The sequence below is a fragment of the Hypanus sabinus genome, chromosome 6 (genome assembly GCF_030144855.1).
Source record: "Hypanus sabinus isolate sHypSab1 chromosome 6, sHypSab1.hap1, whole genome shotgun sequence".
NCBI lineage: Eukaryota > Metazoa > Chordata > Chondrichthyes > Myliobatiformes > Dasyatidae > Hypanus > Hypanus sabinus.
This window is the reverse complement of record NC_082711.1, coordinates 37,864,390-37,887,007: the sequence shown is the minus strand read 5'-3', so window position 1 is coordinate 37,887,007 and position 22,618 is coordinate 37,864,390. Positions and strand designations below refer to the sequence as shown.

The 22,618-nt window shown below is 37.9% G+C and overlaps 1 protein-coding gene across 1 annotated transcript in view; it reads left to right on the top strand.

Annotated features, from left to right (window-relative positions):
* Window positions 1–22,618, top strand: part of ccny (cyclin Y) — a 242,146-nt gene that overhangs the window by 26,885 nt on the left and 192,643 nt on the right. The gene's annotated exons all lie outside the window — the stretch shown is intronic.

Here is a 22,618-nt window from a genome sequence, read left to right as displayed (position 1 = left end):
GGATATTTTTACTATCAAGCAAATTAAGAGGATTTTCTGCCCTTTCTCTTGTACATAAGAGTTCACCAATATTTTTAAGCTTAAGGCTTATGCTTGCGTGGCAGGGTTTGGGAACCACAATAGTAAATCAGCAAGTGGAGGGATTGAGGGGAAGGGAGAGTGTAAACAGAGAAAACCTACCGCACAATACAGGCCCTTCAGCCCACAAAGTTGTGCTGAACATGTCCCTACCTTAGAAATTACTAGTCTTACCTATAGCCCTCTATTTATCTAAGCTCCGTGTACCTATCCAGTAGTCCCTTAAATGACCCTATCGTACCTGCCTCCACCACCGTTGCTGGCAGCCCATTCCACACACTCACCACAATCTGCATTCTTTTTTTATTTTTAATTTTTTAATTGAGTTTTCAAATGATTACAGAAAGAAAGAAAAAAAATTATCAACCCTTCCCCCCCTTCCCTTAACCCTTCCCTCCTAACATATCCCTATAGAAAGAAAGAAAAAATAGAGAAGAAAGAAAGAAAGAAAGAAAAGAATGCCTGGATATTGGAAGATCCCCACATGCTCCATGGAGTTCATTAGCTTTAGTATATATATTTATTTCTTTCCCCAAATAACCAGTAATTTTATCTTCAGAGCACCTATATATTTACTCCAATCTTGTAAATAAGAGCGCCAAATTTTCAGAAATGTTTCATATTTATCTCTTAAATTATAAGTAATTTTTTCAAGTGGAATACAGCTGAAGATTTTGTTCTTCCAACGATCTATACTTAAGTATGAATCCAAATTCCAAGTAACTGCAATAGCCTTTTTGGCTACTGCCAATGTAATTTTTATGAATTTTTTCTGATATTTATTCAATTTGGGTTTCAGTTTTATCCCTTCAATATTGCCTAGTGAAAATAATATTAGGTTATGTGGAAGTTGTGTTCCAATAATTTGTTCCAGTAAAACTCTTAAATTTGTCCAAAAAGGTTGAATTTTAAAACAAGACCAAGTAGAATGTAAAAAAGTATCAATTTCTTGATTACATCAGAAGCATTGATCAGATAAATTTGGGTTTAATTTATACATTTTTTGTGGTGTAATATATAATTGATGTAAAAAAATTATATTGCACTAATCTTAACCGGACATTTGTTGTATTTGTCATACTGTCAAGACATGGTCTTGACCAACTTGTTTCTTCAATTTTAATATTCAAGTCAGTTTCCCATTTTTGTCTTGACTTATGAATTCCTTGTTTAATTGCCTGTTTTTGAATCAAACTATACATACAAGAATTAAATTTTTAAATTTTTCCTTTTTGAATTAAAGTTTCTGTTTCATTAGGTTTCGGCAATAACATTGTTTGACCCAGTTTATCTCTTAAATAAGCCCTTAATTGGAAATAACAAAAAAGAATGTTATTTGATATTTTGTATTTATTCTTTAATTGATCAAATGACATTAATATACCTCCTTCAAAACAATCTCCTATATATCTAATCCCTTTTTGAAACCAGTTGTATTAAAGTTGGTTATCCTTTGTAAAAGGAATGTTTATTTTGATTTAAAGGTCTCTTTGCTAATAAAGATTTCCTTATCTCATCGTCAACATTTATCTTATTCCATAAATCAATCAAATGTTTTAATATAGGAGATTCTTTCTTTTCCCATATCCATTTAGATTCCCACTTATATATAAAATCTTCTGGTATATTTTCTCCTATTTTATCCAGTTCTGTTCTAATTCATGCCAGTTTATCTTCATCAAAAAAAGATGCAATAAATCTAAGTTGATTTGCTTTATAATAATTCTTGTAAGTTTGGAAGTTGTAACCCTCCTAGATCAAATTTCCTTGTCAATTTTTCCAATGATATTCTTGACATCTTACCTTTCCAAAGGAACTTCCTCACACATTTATTTAACTTGAAAAAACTTCTGGGGTAGTTGTATTGGTAGTGTTTGGAATAAATATTGTAATCTAGGGAATATATTCATTTTTACAGCATTTACTCTGCCTGCTAATGTTGTTGGTAAAATCATCCATTTATCAAGATCTTCTTGAATTTTTTTCAATAATGGTAAATAATTTAATTTATATAAATTCTTTATATCATTATCAACTCTTACACCTAAATATTTTATACCATTTATCGACCATCTAAATTGAGTTATTAATCGACATTGACTATAATCTCCTTTAGTAAGAGGTAAAATTTCACTTTTATCCCAATTTATTTTGTAGCCTGATATTTTCCCATATTCTTCCAATCTAGAAGATAATTTATGTAGTGAATACAATGGGTATGTTAAATAAAGCAGAGCATCGTCAGCAAATAAGTTAATCTTGTATTCCTCCTGGTTAACTCTGAAACCCTTAATATCTGGGTCCGTTCTAATTAATTCGGCTAATGGGTCTATCGCCAACACAAATAAAGCAGGTGATAATGGACAACCTTGTCTAGTTGACCTTGTTAACTGAAATGATGTTGAAATTTGACCATTTGTCACTACTTTAGCTTTGGTATTAGTATTTAAGGTTTTAATCCATTTTATAAAGGATACTCCTAATCCATATTTTTCCAATACCTTAAATAAAAAATCCCATTCCAATCTATCAAATGCTTTTTCTGCATCTAAAGCAACTTCCACACTCGTTTCCTCCCTCTTTTGTGCCAAATGAATTATGCTAAGTAACCGGGTTACATTATCTGCTGATTGTCTATTTTTGATAAATACTGTTTGATCCATATGTATTAATTTTGATAAGTATTTAGATAATCTACTAGATAAAATTTTTGCTATATTATAATCTGTGTTTAACAAAGAAATAGGTCTATATGATGTTGGTTTTAAAAGATCTCTGTCTTTTTTTGGCAATACTACTAAAATAGCTGTTGAAAAAGATTCTGGAAGTTTATGTGTTCTTTCTGCTTGGTGTATTAACTCCATAAAAGGAGGAATTAGTAAATCTTTAAACTTTTTGTAAAATTCGGGCGGAAAACCATCTTCTCCTGGGGATTTATTACTCTGAAGTGATCCTAGAGCTTCTTCGACCTCTTTTAATGTGAAAGGCAAATCTAATCCCTTCTGTTCTTCCGAATTCAATTTTGGAAGAGTTATTTGTGATAAAAACCTTTCTATCTCGATTTGTGATTCTGATTGATACTGCTCAGAATAAAAATTCTTAGAAGTTTCATTAATTTCTAAAGGTTTGTAAGTAATTTTATTTACATTTGTTCTAATTGCATTTATCTGTTTTTAACTGCCAAGCATCTTGTGTGATCTTTCACCTAGTTCGTAATATCTCTGTTTAGTTCTCATAATTGCTTTTTCTGTTCGATATGTCTGAAGTGTATTATATTGTAACTTCTTGTTAACAAGTCGTCTTTGTTTTTCTTCTGTCATATATCTTTGAGATTCTTTTTCTAATTTTGTAATCTCTTTTTCCAATTGATCTATTTCTACCATGTATTCCTTCTTGATTTTAGAAGTGTAACTTATTATCTGGCCTCTCAAATATGCCATCATTGCTTCCCACAGTATAAATTTATCATCAACTGAATGTGAATTTGTATCTAAAAAAAAACTGAATCTGCTTTTTCATAAAATCACAAAAATCTTGACATTTTAATAATATTGAATCAACTATCCATCTGTAAATCGATTCCTCTTTGGCCATCATTATCATTGTCATTATCAAGGGGGAATGTTCTGACAATATTCTTGCTTTATATTCCATATTTTTCACTCTGTCTTGAATATTCACTGATAATAGGAAAAAAATCTATCCTCGAATAAGTTTTGTGTCTATTTGAATAAAATGAATAATCTCTTTCTTTTGGATTAATTCTTCTCCATATATCAATCAAATTTAAATCTTTCATCAATGATAAAGTTAATTTTGCTACTTTTGATTTTGTAACAACCTTTGTTGATCTATCTAAAACTGGGTGTAGACAAAAGTTAAAATCTCCACCTATTAATATTTTGTCATGTACGTCAGCCAAATTCAAAAAAGGCCTCTTGTATAAATTTTACATAATTTTCATTTGGTGCATAAATATTCATGAGTCCATAGTTCTGAAAAAACTTGACAATGTATAATTACATATCTCCCCGCCGAATCAATTAATACATTTTGTATTTTAATTGGTAAAGTTTTATTAACCAAAATTGCAACTCCCCTCACCTTTGAATTAAATGAAACTGCAAGAACATTTCCGACCCAATCTTTTTAATTTCTGATGTTCTATCTGTTAAGTGTGCTTCTTGTAAAAAAGCTATATCTATTTTCATTTTCTTAATGTATGTTAAAATTGTTTTTCTTTTCACTAGTCCATAAGCCCATTAACTTTAAAACTTAAAAAATTCAGTAAATTAGTCATTATTTTAATAGGGTTACTCCAATCTATAATAATACCTAATCTTTCAACTTTCGTAATACCTTGGGGAATCTTTTTAAAATTCTCCATGTTGCTATGTCCCCCCCCCCACCCCGATCATCCAGGCAAAGAAAGAAAGATAGAAGAAAAATAGATTATAAAGAAAAAAGTAACAAAATACTCCTCTACTAATGTTGTGAATAAAAAAAACACAACATTACTCCCCTCTGTTGTATGGGTCATGGCAATCACCATGATTACACACGTGAATCCCGTAGCAATTGAACCGAAGTTCCCTCAGCTCCCCCGTAACATAAAAAAGTTTATATATGAGAAGAAAAAAAATCACTACTCTCAATTAATATTTATCAAATTTTTACCTTTCTCCCCCTGTATCATATAATTAAGAATATATTTAAATATTCTTCTGTCCTTAAATGTCCATCAATTCCATTCACTGTCCCTGTCTTCATCTTTAATCCGTTTCACTTTTAAATCTTTGGCTGTGGTTAGCGAATATTTGGGAGTTTTTGTGCAAACTCTTCCGCATCCCGATAATCAGTAAAAAAAAAATCTTCTTTTTCCATCATCCAAAAAAATTATCGGGGTTGCCGGGTGACCATTATAAATTTATAACCCTTTTTCCATAAAACTTTTTTTCGCTGGGTTAATTTTCTTCTTTCTCTTCAAAAGGCCATAATTTATATCAGGATAGAAAAGAACTGTTTTCCTTTCTATCATCAATGGCCCGTTTCTTTTTCTGGCATGTTGGGCAGCTGCCTTCAGGCTCTTTTCTTTATGTTGATATCTTAAGCAGTTTATCAAGATTGATCGTGGGTTTTGATCAACTTGAGGTATTGGTCTTAAGGCTCCGTGAGCCCTTTCAGTTTCAATTAAGTGAGTTCCTTCTTCCATTTCCAAATTTTCCGGGATCCATTTTTGAAAAAAATTTATTGGATCCTCTCCCTCGATACCTTCTTTAAGTCCAACAATTTTAATATTATTTTGTCTGCTAAAATTTTCAAGCACGTCCACTTTTTCCAACAACCGTTTTCTTTCTGATGTCCAGGCAGAAATATTATCTTCCATTTTATTCATTCTTTCAACGATGTCTCCCGGTTGTTTCTTCCAAGTCTTTAATTTTCTTAACCATTTTGTCCTTTTTTTCATCATTTTGTCAAACATAATCTTCATATTTTTAATATCTTTTTTATTACTTTTAATGCTCTTAATTCATGCATTATTTGCACCAAAGTTTTTCCTATGTCTCCAGAAACTCTTTTACCTTCATCTTCATCTGATTTATCCAGAGAATCTGAATCTACCTCAGATTCACTTTCACTTCCAGTTCTGATCGTAGCTGGGATTTGTAGTTCAGGTTGCTCGTGTTTGCGCATGCCCGTTCATTCGCACATGCACAATTCTTGTTGCTCTTTTCCTTTGGAGACAGTTGATGTTGCCGCAGTTTCCTGTTCTGTATCGCCGGAGGTAAAATGCACTTGAGCCCGCAGCTCTTTCATGGCGGCCGGCCTTGATTCTTTTCCAACTTGTGTTGTCTTCAAGGTAGTAGTTTTCTTCTGCTTCTGCTTATGAGACATATTTTGGAACAATCCTGAGTAGTTTATAAGTAACTTTTAGAAAGTATTTACTAACTTTTCTTCATTTAAACATTATTTTACTGTTTTTTTACGGGAGAGCTGCATTTCCACGTCTCGATCCTACTTCATCACGTGACGTCCCCTGCAATCTGCGTTTTTAAGAAAAAACAACTTACCCCTGACATCTCTTCTGTACCTACTCCCCAGCACCTTAAACCTGTGTCCTCTTGTGGCAACCATTTCAGCCCTGGGGAAAAAGCCTCTGACTATCCACACGATCAATACCTCTCATCATCTTGTGCACCTCTATCAGGTCACCTATCATCCTCCGTCGTTCCAAGGGGAAAAAGCCGAGTTCACTCAACCTATTCTCATAAGGCACGTCCCCCAATCCAGGCAACATCCTTGTAAATTTCCTCTGCACCCTTTCTATGGCTTCCACATCCTTTCTGTAGTGAGGCGACTAGAACTGAGCCCAGTACTCCAAGTGGGGTCTGACCAGGGTTCTCTATAGTTAAATAATTTAACTTTGGAAGTTAAATAAAAGTGGAGTGAAGAACCCAGTGGGGTTAGGCGTAAAGTAATACAATTTTTGTACCTTTTGGTGAAAGGTTATTGAAGGAGTCAATGTTTTTACTAAGATGAGTGTGATGGCATTCTTAAAAACTATGGCATGTAATTTCTACAATCATTTGAGGATTCTTTGATGTAATAATACAGTTCACTTCAACTACTCCTTGTGTTATGGAGTGCCTCTCTCTTTAAGTTTCCTTGGAATTTATTTTCCATTGGATTCATTCGTGAAGATCTTGTGTTTCCAACACTAAATGGCTTGTTGGTAAACAAGTAGAAATGTTATATTAGGAGCTTATCATGTCAAATAATTTCATAATTGGGCAGACTCCTGTCACTTCATCACAGTTATCTCATTCCTAGAAAATTCCTAGAGATCTCAATTCTGGTGTTACCTTTCAAATATTTAGACAACTTTGTTTAGTGTCTTTGTCTTTTTTTTCACAATATGGAGTCTGAATTTTCTATTGAGACATCGATATGGCTCATTTAGTAAATCGATGGTCTTGCTGGTCACTTAAGTCTGACTTTATTTCTTTTCCAATTCCTCTTCTGCTTGCTCTTCTGTTGTTAGCACTTAGCTGATGGGAGGGTTCATGAATAATTTTTCTTCTAGATGGGCGGAAGATCTGTAAGAGTTACTGAAGTGTGTTATTTATATTATTAAGAAATAGTACTAAATCAGCCTCCTTTGATGTATTTTTTTTCAGCCACTTTGCAAACAATCTCTTGTCATGAATGCCGCTCCAGCCATGTACCTCTTTGTTTGGTACAGGAGTGGAGTCTGATGTAGTCTTCTGCTGCTGTAGTCCATCCACTTGAAGGTTTGACTTGCTTTCAGAGATGCTGTTCTGCACACCATATGGTTTTGAGTTGCTGTTGCCTTCAGCTTGAATCAGTCCATTCTCTTCTGGCCCCTCTCATAAAAACATTTTTGCCCACAGAGCTGGTGCTCACTGGATGTTTTTTTGCTGTTTTGCACCATTCTCCATAAACTCTAGAAACTGTTGTGTGTAAAAATCCCAGGAAATCAGCAGTTTTTGAGGTACACGAACCACCCAGTCTGGCACCAACAATCATTCTACGGTCATTTACTTGGATCACATTACTTCCCCATTTCAATGTTTGGCCTGAACGACAACTGAACCTCTTTACCATGTCTGCATGTGTTTATGCATTGAGTTGCTGCCACATGGTTGACTGATTAGATTTCCCTAACCTGTTCTGTTTTCCTATATCCTACTGGCCCCTATCACCCATCTTTCCCCTCTGCTGCCCTCTTAATTTACCCATCACCTACACATTCCTGCTACCACTTCCCACTCCACACCTCATTCCCTTTAGAATCAGAATCAATCTATTATCACTGATTTGCACCAAGCAGTGCAAGACATGAAAGTTACTACAAATTCCAAAAATAAATAAATGGCATAAAAGATGAATAAGGAGGTAGTGTTCATGGAAGTTCAGATGGTGGAATGGAAGAAGCTTTTTCTGAAATGCAGAGTTTTGATCTTCAGGCTCCTGTAAATCGGCTTTCTCTGCCCCTCCCCCTCCCAATAGAACAGAAGTCTAGGTGTGATCAGTTTACAGTCCAGTGTGGCAATGAATGTGGGGACTTGTTTTCTAAAAGAAAGTCTGACAAAGGCTGGAAATGCTAAACAAAGTGGGAACTTCCAGCAATACAAGAACTACTGGAGGAACTTGGTCAGGCCACATTTATGGAGGGGAATGGATAGTCAGTGTTTTGGGATGTGTCCCTTCTTCTGGATTGAGGAACAGAAAACTAGATAAACAGCACCTTCTACTCCATCTGGGTGTTCTCTAACTTGATGGCAGAAACGTTGAGTTATCTGGTTTCAGTTAAACTGTTCCGCAAACTCTTGTGTTCTCTCTCCTCCTGATCTATCCAGTTTGTCTTCCATGCAGCCAAAACCTATCACTTTTTTAAAAGGGAAAAAAAAAGTATTCCAGATGAAAAGACCTCACCCAAAATATTGACATCAGAATCGGGTTTATTGTCACTGGCCTGTGACATGAAAGTTATTAACATAGCAGCAGTTCAATGCAATACATAATCTAGCAGAGAAAATAATAAAAATAAATAAACTAATAATAAATAATTACAGTATACATATGGATTTTTAAAAATCTATTCAAAAACAGAAATACTGTGTATTTTTTTTAAAAAGAAGTGAGGTAGTGTCCAAAGATTCAGTGTCCATTTAGGAATCAGGTGGCAGAGGGGAAGAAGCTGTTCCTGAATTGCTGATCGTGTGCCTTCAGGCTTCTGTACCTCCTACCTGATGGTAACAGTGAGAAAAGGGCATGCCCTGGGTGCATTTCCATTTCCATTTACAGTTGCTGAGTTCCTTCAGCACTTTCTCTGTTGCTTCAATCTCTGGCATCTGCTGTCTCTGTGTCTCTCAAATACTGCAGCAATGCCCAATAACAGCTCAGGGCGATGGAATTTGAAGTTCAATTCCATCGTCGTCTGTAAGGAGTCCTATTTCGTCCCTCCATGGAACGTGTGTTTTCTTCTGGTTCTCCAGTTTCCTCCCACGATCTAAAGATGTATTGGTTAGTAGGTTACTAGGTGATTGTAAATTGTCCTGTGATTAGTCTAAGGTTAAACTGGGGAATGCTGGGTGGCAAGGCTCAAGGAGCCAGAAGGGCTCATTCCGTGCTGTATCTCTAATCAACTAACTACGTTTAGAAGTGTGTTGGAGAGAGAAAATAGATTACTTTCTTATTTACCAGTGCAGTTTGACCTGCTGTATATTTTCAATGTTTTCTGTTGCTCCTTCATCTGCTCTAGTGTTTGATTTTTGAGTTGTGTACCTTTATGTTTCAGAGCACTGTGTCTGATTATCTCCAAGTCCGACTGATCTTGTAATTATAGATTCTATCATTTGTCATTGGCTCTGTGCAATGTTGTTTGACTGTTTGGAAATGACATCTCCAGTAAACTAGGTTGGCCTAATGTCCCTGTTTCATTGCAGGTAGGTTACGAATTAACAATTTGTGAAGCTGGCTAAATATCCCCAGTTTATGAAGCATGCAGGCAGAGAACATCTCTTGTTAATCAGTCAGTGTCTGAATGACAGCATGAAGAATCAGTAAATCTGGCACATATGTATGTGTTCAGGACCTTGCATATTGCCCTGCCCATACCTTGACACCAGAACTATGTATGCATACTTAATACAGGTATGTTAGCTGGTGTCACATTTCCTTGATGTTTAACTTGGCTTGTTGTTTGCCCAGTTCCATAATGGTTCTAGTGATTACCTGCAGTAAGTGGCCAGTCTTGTTTACAAATGGACTTGTTTTTATTCAGCCAGATGTCATTGAGTTCATTGTTCTACTGTTCGTAAAAGGAACCAGGGATAATCCTGGAAACTGTGGACTGGAGAGTCTCACGTCACTGGTTGGGAAGTTACTGGAGAGAGTTCTTTGGAATAGGATTTATGAGCATTTGGAAAATGGTGGTCTAATTGGAGAGTTCCAGTATGGCTTTGTGCAGAGTAAGTTGGGTCTTACTAACTTACTTAAGTTTTTTGCCAAGGGTGATTGATGAAGCTAGAACTGTAAATGTTGTCTGTATGGATTTTAGTAAGGTACTTGTTAGGTTCCTTCTAGGGAGGCTCATCCAGAAGATTAAGATGCATGGGATCGGTGGTGAATTGGCTGTTTCGATTCAGAACTACTTGTCCATAGAAGATAAAGGGTAGTGGTGAAAGGGACTTGTTTTAGCTGGAGGTGTGAGATTAGTGGTGTTCTGCAGGGATCTTTACTGGGACCTCTGTTGTTTGTGATGTATGATGGTAGGTTAGGAAGTTTTGAAAATTGGTGTTGTGGATAGGGTAGAAAGCTATCAAAGTGTATGGTGGGATATAACTCAGTTGCAGAAATGGCAGATTGAGTTTAACCCAGCCAAATGTGTGGGTTTCACCTTGGTAGATGAAATGTAGAGACAGTCCACTGTTGGGGGCAAAACCCTTAACAGTGTTGATGAGCAGAAGGATCTTGGGCTCCAAGTACAAGTCCCTGAAAGTGGCTATGCAGATTGATAGGGTGGTTCAGAAGGTATGTGCCATGCTTGCCTTTATTAGTTGAGGCATTGAGTTCAAAAGTCAGTAAGTTATGTTGCAGCTTCATAAAACGCCAGTTATGCCACATTTGCAATATTGTAGACAGTTAAAGGAAGGATGTTGAGGCTTTGGAGAGGGTGCAGAAGAAGTTTGCCAGGATGCTGACCAGATTAGAGAGCATGTGCTATATTGAGAGGTTAGGAAATCTTGGGATGTTTTCTCTGGAGCGGCAAAGGATAAGGGGAGATCAGATAGAGTTTTATAAGATTATATGAAGCTTAGACAGACAGAATCTTTTTCCCAGGGTTGAAATGTCTAACAGTAGAGGGCATGCATTTAAGGTGAAAGGAGTGTAATTTCAAAGGAGATGTGAGGAGCAAGGTTTTTAGACTGGTGGGTGCCTGGAATGTGCTGCTCAGGGTAGTGGTAGATGCAGATACATTAGGGGCTTTTAAGAGACTTTTAGATAGTCACATAAAAGTGAGGAAAATGGAAGGACATGGACTTTGTATAGGCAGAAGAGATTAGTTGCCATTTGATTACTAATTTAATTAGTTCGGCAACATTGTGTTCCTGTGCTGTATTGTTTTGTGAGTCGCTTTCCAGGGAATTGGGTTGAATTAAATTCAGAACTTCTGGGAAGTTGGTGGGGGGGGGGGGGGGTGGGGGGTGTGGAAGAGTAAGAAGAACGCGGATATGATGAGCTGTGATCAAGTCAGAAGAACACCCAGTATAGTCTGGATTACAGAACCATCTAACTGGCAGTCACTGTGTGTGTGAACTCTGCTCCATTTGTCCTTACCTCAGGATAGTGGTATTTGCTAGTTTCTTTGTTAGCTCATAGTAATCTGTTCAGGTTGTTAAAGGTAAAACAATTTCTCTCATGATTTTGAATCTCTTTATCCCTTTCCTTTTAAGTGTCATGAACCAAGCAAAGAGTTGATTGGATTTTCCAGAACAACGCATTTTTGTGCTGTATTTTATTGGCTAGGAAGGTTATTTTCTTAAACATAATGGGGGATAAGTTTTGTAATAGATGAATATAATGAGGTATTGAAGTATTATAGACATTGAACCAATGAGGTAAAAGAAAATGGACATGTGAATATGTGGTTGAATAACTTGATGCTCTAGTGGCTGAGATGGTGGTTTGAAATTAACAATGCATAGTGTGATGGTCCAAAGGTCAAATTTAATGTCAGAGAAATGCATACAATATACATCCTGAAATGCTTTTTGTTTCCAAACATCCATGAAAACAGAGGTGCCCCAAAGAGTGAACGACAGTCAAACGTGAGAACCCCAAAGAACTCCCCACTCCCCCTCCCATGCATAAGCGACAGTGAGCAACGATCCCCCACCCCCCCACCAGCAGAAAAAAAATTCCCATCGGTACCATCATCGAGCCCAAGCGTGTGATCAGCAATAGCAAAAGCACAGACCAAAGTTACCCCAAAGGCCTTGCATTTCATCTGAAATTTGACTAACTACAGGTTCTCTCTCTCCCTGGCAAGTAAGAGGGAGGTGTCCCTCATTTTCACAATGAGTGGGAGACATAACAACAACCCACTGGTTTACGGTGTTAAAAGTCCATTTCGTCACTTTTTTTCCAGCTCTGTGTCCAAAGATCGCAAAGATCTCAGGTCTTCGGGCCCACAGTGAAAGATTTTCTGGCCTCCCTGACGGCACGTGAGTCTCCTGCAGTGACACTGACCCTCGATCCACCGATCACCAGAGCCCCGAGATCTTAGGCTTCCAAACATGATCGTGACTCTCAGGCCGAACCCATGGCATGTTGAATAATGACCAGTCGTGGAACCCCGAGAACAGGTCCCATTCCCGCAAAGAACTGAAGCCTACGTGGAACTCCAGGTCAGGGTCTTCAAAAGAACCCTGAAAGGGAAAAATAAAGAAATTAAGGTAGAAATAGAGCTGCTTCCGAAGATGCAAGCAAAGGAGTCGCCGTTAGGCGCCATTATCCCTCCTAAACTGTCTCCTACTCCCTCCTAAGGTCCGCCTCCTAATAACCTCCTAATGGTTCTCTTAATATTGCCTATTAATGGTTATTTAGTTCCAGTAATGCTACTGGAAGTGAATATTAGAAATATTCATGTCTTGCAAAGTTAATTACATGCAAGCAATCTGGTGAAATTGAGTCATTCTGAAAATCTGGAAAATATTGGTAGTCTGATTGCATAAGTAGATGTGTGGAAAAATAGAGAAGGAGATTTTAGATGGGCAAGAGGATGTTTCTGAGTTAGGGAAAGAAATGCCAGTTGCTGGCCCTGAACCATATATAAGAAGTGCCAAAGCTGAATGTGGTCCAGCAGTCAGTATTTGACACGGAGGTCAGAACTTCAGAGGTCCTGCTTGAATGTCAGTGTTTGCTTCCAGATGGATTTGGACTGGATTTCATTCCGCTTCTGTCCTGCCGATGAAGTGTTTTATGCTGCTGTGTATTGTCTGCGGGACTCCTAATGGGATGTTGAGTTCTTGCCAAAACTGTGCCAGCTGGAACCACTTGGCAGTAGTGCTTGGGTTAGAGTAACTGGAGGAGAGAATGAATGCGAAGGGAGGAAAGCAGGTGGTGTAGATTAGAAGCGGAAATGCAAAGAAAGGGAGAATGACTATTGGTGAAGGGTGTTACAGAGTGAATTACGGAGTATAAAAAGAAACGGGAAGATGCTTTGGGGCTTGTTCTGGGGGGAGTGGGAAATGTCAGAGTTGATAATAACTTAGAATGACACAGACAGAACATTGGTGAAGGAAGAACATTGAACTTGTCTTGGGAGAGAAGTGATCAGGATCAATTGAGTACAATATTTAATTGACTTCGTGCTGTATGGCCTTGTGTAATTATGATGTCGAGGATCTTGGAGAAGTACCAAGTCAGGGAGCTAGAATAAAAATAAAAAGCGATGAGTGCTCAGCAAGTCAGGCATCATTCTCGAGAGAGAGAACGCTGTAGTTAATATTTCAAGTTAATGACCCCTTCACTGCCCTGAAAAGTTCTCTTGCTTCTCTCTCTAAAGAATGACGCTTGATTTGCCGAATATTTCCAGCAAATTCTGTTTTATTTTGTTTCTCTGGGATCTGCAATTCTTTTGGGGATTCTTTTTTCAACAGGGGCGCCAGAATGGTGTGGAGGGCAATGGAGCTGTTAAGCAGAGAGACGAGAAAAGGTGTATTATTCATCTGAAAGTGGGCAAGGTTAAGTGAATATTTTAAATAATCTGCATTTGTGGACGGTGGTGAATGTTTGGGCAAGCAAATACAGCAAATTCTCTATCCACTCTACCCAGTTGTCATGGTTTTAAATAATTGGCAAAATAATTAGAGTCAAAATGAAAACATTGTTTATTTTTTATCAAGATTTGAAACGGTTCATTCATATGCTATACAAAAAAGATATTTGGAAGTGGACATGAAAAAAGTATGTTTATAGCCTCATACAGATTGATGGGGTTTAATTGGATCATACTTTTGGTGTGCTGGGGTAGAAATGATATGCTTTTTAGACATAGGCAATCCCTAGGTTACGATAGGGTTCTGTTCCTGAGAAATATATACATATAACCCCAGCTGTTCATAAGTTAGAAATAGACTGAATGATTGTGGGAGAGGGTCAAGAAACAGCATAGAAGAGAGGAGGGGACCATGGGAGAAAGGGATGGAGGAGGGGGAATGGAAGAGATGATCGGCAGGTTATTCTGTCGTCCACTATCCTTTCCTGTCAGTAATGTGGTCCTGGTACAGGGAGCTCGTCAAATAGTTTAGAAACATAGAAAGTCCACAGCACAATGCAGACCCTTTGGCCCACAATGCTGTGCCCAAGTTTCTTAATGTAAACTTAGTGAACAAACATCCATGTGGTTCTGTGCTCTAGACAATAATTTGGATCATCAAAATTGATTTGTCTTCCATTTCTAAGTTTATTTTCAGGAAAAGGGCCAATATTTTTAGTAAATTCAGTAACCAATTAGAGCAAATCATAGAAATCACTGTTGCAGCACTGAATTTTTGATATGTAGTTGTTTAGGGCTTTATTGATCCACACTTGAAGCACTGTGCGGATTTAGGCTACATCCACACTAGACAGGATAATTTTGAAAATGCCGGTTTTGAGTTAAAAACGACAGGCGTCCACAGTATGCGTTATTGAAAATATCCCTATCCACATTGAAACAGAGATTTTGGTGAATCTCCTCCTCCTGTGCATGTGCAGGACACATCTACCGAAAACAAGCGACATGTTTGGTATTGAATCTCGCCATAAAAGTGCATGTTTGTGTAGTTACAGACTAGAAAAACTTAAAACGATGGACAGTTGTTGGCTTTCGTACAGGAGAACTTAAAAAAAAACAAATACTGTAGTGTATGGAGGCAACTGACAGGGAGTTCATGGACAGATTGACCCGGCTGACGACCAACATTGAAAAACTGACTAACTCTGTTGCATTAATAAAGCACCTTGTTAAATGTATAAAACATGTCTGCAATCAGTGTTATCTTGTATTTCCATACAATGTTACATTGTGACATCTATTGTCAGAGAAGTACTTGCATAAATAGGTAAACCACCTTCATACGAGCAAGGACAGAAAACGGCAAAGTCAGTACAGTATACTTATTTATTCAGTGAGTTATGGGTCAAAGTATTTGGTGAGTACATTTCTAACTCTTCTGGCTTCAGCCTTGTTGCTGTCTGTTCTGAAATTGTTAGGTTGCGTTCAAGAAAACAATGAAATAGCGTGCTGCCGTCTGACAGCGTTTTCAGATTTCTCTGGTTACCCCGTCCACACTGATCTGCCTGAGCAGCGTTTTCAAAAATACCCACCCTGGAAAGCGTTTCTGAAAAGCTCCGGTTTCGGGGGACGAAAACACCATTTTAGTGTGGACGGAGGGTAAAAACAAAGAGAAAAAGCTTCGGTTATGGATTTATCCGGCATAGTGTGGATGTAGCTTTAGTGTTGGCTGCTTACAGCTCCCATTTCCACCCTATTTGCTGCCCTATTGGAGTATTCTTTCAGTTCTTATCATTGTTTGAAAAATTCAAGTACAATTGCTTTTTTTTAAAAAAACAGACTTTAAAATGGTAAATTAGTTCATTATTGTTATGCTAATAGAGGTATTGTGGAAACTTTGTATGCATCCATAAAGATCCTTTCATCACTTCAGTAATGTCCTAGAGCCATCAGGCAAGGAAATGGGCTCGTTGGCCCAACTACTCAGTGCCAATGAAGATTTCTAGCTAAACTTGTCCCATTTGCCTGCGTTTGACCATATCCTTCTCAGCATTTCTATCCAGCTTCCCAAGTACCATTTTGAATGTTGTTAATGTACTGGTCTCGCTTTTGGAAGCTCAGTCCAGATGCTGACCTTCCTCTGGGTGAAAATAGTGCCCTTCAGGTTCCTGTGAATCTCTCCCTTCTCACTGTAAATCTCTGCCCTCTAGTTTCTGATTTCCCAGCCCTGTGGAAAACAACTGTGTGTATTCCCCCTATTTTATTCTCCACGTTATTTTGTACACCAGGACAGTACAAGGGGAAAAGGAAGCAAAGGCAAAAGCAATTTAAGTACAATGGAAAAGCAAGACAAATGAATTGCCTTCCAATTTCTACATTAAACTGCAACTAAATTGATAATGTAATTATGACTCCTACAGGTTTAAACTTACAATTTTATTAGTTCTATTTATTATCAGAGAATGTATACAATGTACAAGATGAAATTCTTGTTCCTAGCAGACATCCACAAAAACAGAAAAATGCCCCAAAGAATGAGTAACAGTAAAAATGTTAGAACTCCCACCACCCATGTACAAGTAGCAGTAAAGCATCAACCTTCCCCTTCCCTTACTTGTTTCAGCAAAAGTATCAGCAGTCACCTCCCACCAAGCAAAACACCCAAAGAGAGACCATCAAAAACTAATCGTTCACCCGACAATTGGATATGCCTCCCCCCCCCCTTTTATAAAGGGGCAAAGAGGCATTAGTCATCGAGAGGAGACAAAATGAAACAACTTTCTGGTTATGCTGATATTCTGATTTTTCCTTTAGAGTTGGTTTCAATCCCATCCTCCTGCCTTCAGTGGTATGAGAGAGGAGTTGGCCAAAGTAAATTGAAAGGAGATACTGGCAGGGATGTCAGCAAAGCAACAATGGTGTGAGTTTTTGAGAAAAATGAGGAGGGTGCAGAATAGATGTATTCCAAAAACAAAGAAATACTCAAATGGCAAAATAGTTCAGACGTGGCTGTCAAAGCTAATGTAAAAGCAAAAAGGAGGGCATACAACAAAGCAAAAATTAGTGGGAAGACGGGATTGGGAATCTTTTTAAAAACCTACAGAGAGCAACTAAAACTGTCATTAGTCATTTACATCAGTCTTTACTGTGGAACTTGCTAGCATTCTGCCAGATGGTGAAGAGAAGTGAGTGCAGTTACTAGTGCAAGGGAGGAAGTGCTCAAAAAGCTGAAAGACCTACCTGGGCCAGATGAACTGCATTCTAGTGTTCTGAAAGAGGTAACAGGAGAGTTTGTGGAGGCAGTAATAATGATCTTTCAAGAATCATTGGACTCTGGCACTGTGCCAGAGGACTGGGAAAATTGCCAATGTCACTCCAGTATTTAAGAAAGGAGGAAGGCAGCGGAAAGGAGATTATAGACCAGTTAGCCTGACCTCAATGGTTGGGAAGATGTTGGAATCAGTTGTTAAGGATGAGGTTATGGAGTATTTGGTGACGCAGAACAAGATAGGACAATGTCAGTATGGTTTCCTCCGGGAAATTATGCCTGATGAACTTGTTGGAATTCTTTGAGGAGATTACAAGTAGGATAGATAAGGGGGATACAGTGGATGTTGTATATTTGGACTTTCAGAAGGCCTTTGACAAGGTGCCACACATGAGGCTGCTTACCAAGTTGAAAGCCCATGGTATACAGGAAAGTTACTAACATGGTTAGAGCATTGGCTGATTGGTAGGAAGTAGAGACTGGGAATAAAAGGTTCCTTTTCTGGTTGACTGCCAGTGATTAGTAGCGTTTTGCAGCAGTTGGTGTTGGGACTGCTTTTTGTGTTTTAAATCAACGATTTAGATGATGGGCTAGATGGCTTTGCTGTTAAGTTCACAGAAAATCCAAAGATCTGAGATGCAAAGGGATTTGAAAGTCCTTGTGCAGAACAACCTAAATGTTAACTTGCAGGTAGAGTCTATGGTGAGGAAGGCAAATGTAATATGGTTACCCTATCTCACTGTATTTGCTTACAGCATATTCTGAAGGGGGAAGTATCTGCTGCAGGTGAAAGGAGCACACCAAGCTAGGCCAGACTTGCTTGAAGGGCAGTTTTTGAGGAACAGAACATGTTGCCTGGTGAAGAAAACATTTGTACAGAGCTGTGAGATGGGAGGAAAATTAATAACAGGACCATGCTGGGTGACATGAACCATAAAGAATTTGTTTTAAGGTGACATGTTCTTATTAGTGTGCTGTTATGACTCTACTATTTGGCAGTTGCAGAGATTACTGCCTTGGAAGGGGCAAGCAAGAGAAATTATTTTCAATCCACTATACTGATGGGAAGTGGAAAGAAATGGTTTCTTGAAGAAATAGTACTAATAAGTAGCATTCTGACATTAAATACTTGAGCTTCATTGCAAATATTGACATCAGAGTACTTTAGAGTCATTGAACGGAGATAAAGGTCCTTTGGCCTTTCGAGTCGATGTTGATCTTTGAGCACTAACTTACATTAGTCATGCACAGCTCCTTCCCACAGACAATGGAGAATTGCATCTTTAAAATAAATAATTTTAACCTTTGTGTATGGTGACACGAATTTGAAAATTACCACAGGATTTAATCATTTAATGTCATTTCAAGCAAAAAAGCTAGATTTGGTAATGGTAACTATGAAGCTACTATGAATTACAAAAACAAACATGGATCACTGATGTCTTTCAGGAAGGGTAACATCTTAATACCTTCTGAAGTAAATATGACTTTTTACTAACATCAAAGCAACCTATTAATTCCTATCTTTTGATTGCCCAGTTGTGACCTTTCCATTGTGTCAAAGGTCTATGCAAAACATCAGAATAAAACCATAGGACCAGGGTGCGTTGCCAAAGGATCAGAAAATGTGTTGAGATTCCTTTATTGTTGATTGGTCAAATCCTGGAACTCTGTTTTCTGGCTCCTCTGGGAACACTTACGCCATTTCAGCAGCCCAGGAAGGTGACTTGCCACCAATTTCTCAAGGTGGTTGGAGATGATTATTAAACACAGGCATCGCCAGCCGTGCCTGCATCCTGCGTTTGAATCATGAACGTCTAGGGGGATTTCCACTACTTGAGAGTAATTGATTTTAATAGGTACAAATAATTTTTAAATATACAAACTATATTGTGCTATGTTAGAGTTCATTAGGGAACTTTAGTATAAACTACGCCCTATAATTTTTATTAAAATGTGACGTTATCTCTCCATGATGTCCTTGTACACATATGACCCAGCAGCATATTTCAGGCTTACAATTGGGAACAATACATGGAAGCTTCAAATAGTAATTAATTCTATTTTGTGTGGAGCTTGTTCCCAGAGTTGTTTTTAAGCTATAACCTTCTGCTATTTCCATTTGATACTTAAGAGAAACACAATTTTTTTTGCATTGGGTACAGTAATATTGTGTGCAGCTCAATGAAACAGAAACTCCCAGTAAAAGCATTGAAATATTCACAGTTCTTCTGTTAACCTCCATCTTGAACAAATCACTTTTGTGGCTTCCCAGAAGCAATTGGGTTCCTCCTTTTATCTAGCACTGCAGTGAACTTGGTGGTGCTTTTGGTAAAATTGATGTTAATGGAACCTACCAATCGCCAACCTTTTGTATGTTTGCTTTTGTACCTGAAGTCCCTCTTTGCCCGTTACCTATATTCTTTGCGGTTTCGATAAGTCGGAGTCACTTCACAGAAATATGTAAATATACTTAGCTGCTTAGCGAGGGGAGTAGATGCTCTTTTCCCTGGCTGTGTCTTCATTACTGGCTGTTGGAAAATGGTTTGCTACTGTTCTGAAGAACAGATTTGTGCTTGAGTGCACTACAGGCAATGGCCATTCATATTTTGTATGGAAGACCATACTTTACTTGTGCCTCTAAACAGCTGAAATCAGTTTTGGAAAATAATAACCAAAAATATGCTGATGCTAGAAGTGGAAATAAATATGGAAATTGCTGGCAATGTTTGGCACCTCATGCAGCATCTATGTTTCATATGAGAACAACCAGGGTAGGACTTGCACAGTGAATGATAGGGCACTGAGGAGTGTGGTAGAGCAATGGGATCTGGGAATGCAGGTCCATAATTCGTTGAAAGTGGAGTCACAGGTTGATAGGTTTGTGAAGAAAGCTTTTGACACATTGGCCTTCATAAATCAATATATTGAGTAGAGAAGATGGGATGATATGTTGAAGTTGGATAAGACTGGTGAGGCCTAATTTGGAGTATTGTGTGCAGTTTTGGTCACCTACTTACAGGAAAGATGTGAACAGGGTTGAATGGATGCTGATGGGTCTGGAGGACCTGAATTATGAGGGGTGATTGATAAGCTTGTGGCCTAAGGTAGAAGGAGTCCATTTTAGAAAACCTAGCACATTTATTTTTTATCATAGTCCCCTGCTACATTTACACACTTAGTCCAGCGGTCGTGGAGTATACAGATCTTGGACCTCCAGAAAGTGTCCACAGCAGGGGTGATTGATAAGTTTGTGGCCTAAGGTAGAAGGAGATGAGTTATTAACTTCAAACTTTCTGCATAATCACTCGAAGAGCTGACCTGCATGTACATGTAATGAGAACTGTATAACTCATCTCCTTTTACCTTAGGCCACGAACTTATGAATCACCCCTCGTATAAGGAAAGATTGAATAGGTTAGGACTGTATTCTTTAGAAGATTGAGAGGAGATAGAGTAAATGCAAGCAGTCTTTTCCCACTGAGGTTGGGTGGGACTACAACAAGAGGTCATGGGTTAAGGGTGAAAGGTGAGAAGTTTAAGGGAACATGAGGGGAAACTTCTTCTCAGAGAGTCGTGAGAGTGTGGAGTAGCTGCCAGCACAAAGTGGTGCATGCGATCTCGATTTCAACATTTAAGAGAAGTTTGGATAGGTACATGGGTAGTGGGGATATGGAGGGCTAAGTTCCACGTGTAGGTCAATAGGAGTAGGCAATTTAAATGGTTTTGGCATGGACTAGAGGGGCTGAATGGCCTGCTTCTGTGCTGTACTTCTCTATGACTCTATTTATAACCATCCAATTGCTCATCTTGAAACAAAATTTTTGCTCCTGGTGTGATTATACTGAAACTAAACTCAGTGTTGGGATTTAAATTTATGTTTCCCAGGTTATAGGGCCGGTAATATAATTGCAACATTATCATACTCACTGGGAAATAAGTATTTCATTAGTTATGAAAAATTTTATTGTGGTAGCACTTTGCTATATTTCAGTTACTGCTCTCACTGAACACTTAAAATTCCAGAGACTGTTAATGACAATGCTAATGTCATTCTCAACATTGGATACAAACCACCATTAGTTTACCAGGAGTCTGTTTGTGTGCTCTGAACCAGTTGCACCAGGAAAAGGCTGCTTGAGCATTGTTGTAACTGGAAAAACAATTGCAGGATAAAGATTATGGTTTTGCAGTAATGTTGAACATTATTCATAAAATTCTATGACTTTGTCATCTGGCAGGATTTGTCAGAATTTAAAAATTTATTGCAAATTAAACTCTCATTCTTTTGCTGGTGTGTTCTCACCTTTTAATTGGTTCTACAGTTGTCAATTTAAGACCATAAGATGGTGAAGCTGACTTTGGCCATTTGGCCCATCAAATAAGTTCTGCCATTCAGTCGTGGCTGATTCATGTTCCCTCAACCCCATTCAGTCATAGCTGATTTATTATCCCGTTCTCCTGCCACCTTCTTGACACCTCCACTAATCAACCTCTGCTTTAAATATACCTAATGACTTGGCCTCCACAGCTATTTGTGGCAATGAATTTCTTTTTGTGATTTGGGAAATAAACGTTCTTGTAATCAACCTCTGGTGCCCTGCAATAGTCTGCTTCTTTCTTTGAGTTTATATTAATGATCCTTGTAAATATATATACAATATGGTCATCTTGTGTAGACTTTATATGTTTATTTAGGGAGTTTCATCTCAACTGTCCTAAGGTTCAAATTGAACCAAAGAAACAGGGAAGATACCATCTGCCTTTGCGATTCAAACATGACCTGCATTGTCTGAAGCAATGGTTCTCGTCAGGTCTGCAAAGCACTGTAGATTTTGGAAATCAGAAATAAAATCTGTACAATAGATCATGTGGCATATTTGGAAAGAAAAAGAAGTGTTAACATTCCAGAATAAATGCTCATTGCAGATCTGTATCTAAATCACAGAAGCTGTCTGACCCACTGAATACTTTCAGTAGTTTCTGTTTTTATTCTGTCCTCTTCCAAGACTCCCATTTTTTTTTACAAGCTGTCATTGTTTAGTAAGACCAAAACCATTTCTTTTTTCCCCTATAATAAACTTGTTAGCAAACAGTCTGTAATTGAGTGTTTAGGCCTGTGTGCCATAAACCCTAAAATTGTGTTTTGATGGGTGTACACTTAGCTCCAACATAATACTTAAATTGTTTGAATAATTCTGCAACTCTACTGTTGTTAACTTGTAGTTTATATATGTTTAGAATTATATGCAATTTATGAGCATTTTGTAACTAATCAGAATTTTTTTTGTTAGCACATAGACTACTGTTGGTATTCCTGCCTTGTTTATTATAGTTGGCCAAGTGCATTAGTTCCCTCATTAAATTCCAGGAATAAACTCAGTCATTTGGAATGACTTTTATTGGTTTATGCTCTCATGAAAAGTTATCAAGACATGCACACTGCTGGATCTTGCAGTATCAAC